The sequence below is a fragment of the Anarrhichthys ocellatus genome, unplaced genomic scaffold (assembly GCF_004355925.1).
Source record: "Anarrhichthys ocellatus isolate YVR2014 unplaced genomic scaffold, GSC_Weel_1.0 scaffold12, whole genome shotgun sequence".
Lineage (NCBI taxonomy): Eukaryota > Metazoa > Chordata > Actinopteri > Perciformes > Anarhichadidae > Anarrhichthys > Anarrhichthys ocellatus.
The window spans coordinates 6,907,714-6,910,566 of NW_022280042.1; positions in this window are offsets into that span (position 1 = coordinate 6,907,714).

Genomic DNA, 2,853 nt, shown 5'->3' on the forward strand with positions numbered 1-2,853 from the left:
ATGGAATCGGTCATCCATCATGGAGTAAAATCCCTCATCTGTGGATGCTCTCGAGTGTTACAGTGTGAACCAGAGTGAGCTGCTTTGAAAACAGCCGGAGTCCGCATCGCTTCTGCTCAGGATCCCGACTCTCCATGGGAGTCAGGTGTCATTTATTTTAGGATTACAGTATCTGCTGGAGTGCAAACTATGAACGATTTACTGTCTCACTCCTTCTCTTTCTTCATCTTTGTCTGTCTGCTCGTATTTCCCTCCTCTTCCTCCCCCTCTTATACTTTTTGAGAGAAAGTGCACTCACTTTCCTCTCCTCCGCTTTCGCAGAGATCGCAAAGGCTGGAATGTGTTTTCGTGACCCATATTCTTCGAGCGTAAGACGAGCAAAGAGGGCAAAGCTGCTGACTTGCCCACGCCCAAAACTCTCCTCCTCCTCCTTACTTTCCCCTTCCCTCTCTCTCTCTCTCTCCCTCCCTCCATCCTCTTGACCTGCACTTCTCCAAAAGCCATATTTCTGTCCATTTTCCTGTGCAGCAGGAAATCTAATCAAGCAGGGAGTGTCCGGACAGACTGTTCAGGGTGAGAGGTTAGCTGTGGCTGGCACCGGTGAGAACTTCACAAGACTGAATGTGTGGAAGAGGTGTGGATGTGTTTACACTGGACGCCGTTTCATTTGTCTAAAGGAAAGACACACAAAGGCCACAAGTTATATTCCTCAGCAACGTCTGCTGCAGTTTGGTTCTGTGGCATACGGGTGTTAAGGAGCATTCTGTTGCTTGGGTCAAATTGAGGTTATTTTGGCCATCGATATGACTGCATTTTACAAACTAATCTTCATCGCTGAGGTTTGGGAACGAATCAACACGTTTAAAAAAATCAATTACTTGTTTTGAAGTGAAAAGACCAGGCCAGCGGTAAAGTTGTTAGCCAGTTTGCCAGTTTGCTCAAACTGTCCATTATGCAACCCCCTATTTCCTGGTTTGAATTTCCCATCTAATGACCCATGATAGCCAATATTTAGAGTTGTTCGTGTCCCGCTAAATAAGTGGTTTGGATTGGGGGTTTCTAACTTCAGGGTCAGGATCCTGCCAAGGGGTTACGACATGAACTTGTGGGTTAAATGAAAAAATAAATGTTTATCCAAAACTAAGCTTCTTCTAAGCATTTTTCTTGGCTGCAAAACTCTTTAAGTGTACTCGTCACTGTGAGTACTACACTTGTATATCTTGTATTCTGGAAGAAAACTTTGTTTTTCTCACATATTTCCAGCGTGAATGAAGAATCAAAAAAACAAAAAGAAATCCACGATGAAATGGAAATGTAAAAAAAAGTAAAATGAAATGATGAAAGATAACATCATCCTCATATCCTGATTGTATGCGTCTGATGCATGTGTGTATTTATAATAGGTCTCTCTCTGTGTCCATCTTGTATGTTATTTTAAATGTCCTCCTTCCCATTAAAGCCCTGACAGAGATTCCTCCCTGTCTGTCAGCAAAGCCCCATAAACTGTTACGACTTAGCACTCCCACACACACACACACACATATGCACATAGAAACTCCTCTGTCAGCACCTTTGATTACGCCTTACATGTTTGGGGGCGGACGTATATTTTAAATTCCTAAAAGTACATCCAACACAAACATGAACTTCAACCGCAAAGTGAACAGGAAACATTGTTACTTCCTGGTTTAAATGATGTCACTTTTTTATCTCGTTCGCACGACACATTCAATCGTGATCTACGTCTCTCGATTCTACGTTCAATCTGATCCCGACCAAAACGAGAATGCTGAGCCGGACAGACAGTCAGTGAGGTCAGTGCTCACAGGGTGAAAGGTCGCAGCCAGAGACTGTATATCTCCCCCAAGCAGTAGGCACTACATGAGGTAGGTTAGATGATTGCGTGGACAGTAATAAGAAAGGAAGACGCAAGTGTGACCTCGTTTCATTGGCGTTACTCTCGGCCTCTAATCTGTTCGAGAGATGGAGAGAGGAAAAGTTAGACTGGAGGGATTGATTACAGTTATGAAAAGAATATGTGCAGACGGTGTCATCTTCCCGGTTGATTGCTGAGAGTCGTGTTACTGAGATTTCAGGCTTGAGTGCTGCCAAAAGTTTTCTTTGGAACTATTTTTGACCAAAGAAATAGTCCCTGCATGAAAACGCCCAGCAGGAAGAGGAAATCTGAAGAAGATGACAGTAAAAACATTTACCAGCCTTTACCAGGAGCTTTCAACCGCATCTCATGTTCTTCTTCCTCGGTGGATGGATTTGCTCAGTTGTCATCACCTTAAGTTACATGGTCCAGAACCAGCTACCTTTCACTTACAGGCGGCCTCCCTGACCTTCTCCCTAATGACAAAAGCAACATGAATATGCACAAAAACTCCCTGTATGAGGAGGTCTGCAGACACATCTACACACAGACATAAAGTGTATATACCGTGGCCATGGCTGGCACCACATGATGTCAGTGCGTGTGTGTGCGTTGGGGAAAAACCGGACTAATCCTGTGGGATGAGATGTCTGTCAATGTGAAACATGAGTGATGTCAGGCTACTGCTGTATTCTCAGTGAAGGCTGGGAAAAGAGTGTACAAGCGCAGAAATGTGTGTTTTCCTGCCTGTGTGTGTGTGTGTGTGTGTTCAGGGTGGTGTGGGATTTGAGAATACCTCTCATCCGAATGTCTGCTGGCTGCAGTGAACGTCTTTTCACAGTCGGGGGAGTTTAAAGACACAACAAAGGTTCAAACTGAGAACTCGCTGACGGTGCTTTTTTGGGTAAAGCGTATGAGTCCGACTGTCTTTATCTGCCTGTGTTACAGACAGTTACAAAGTCCAAAATCCAAAGCTT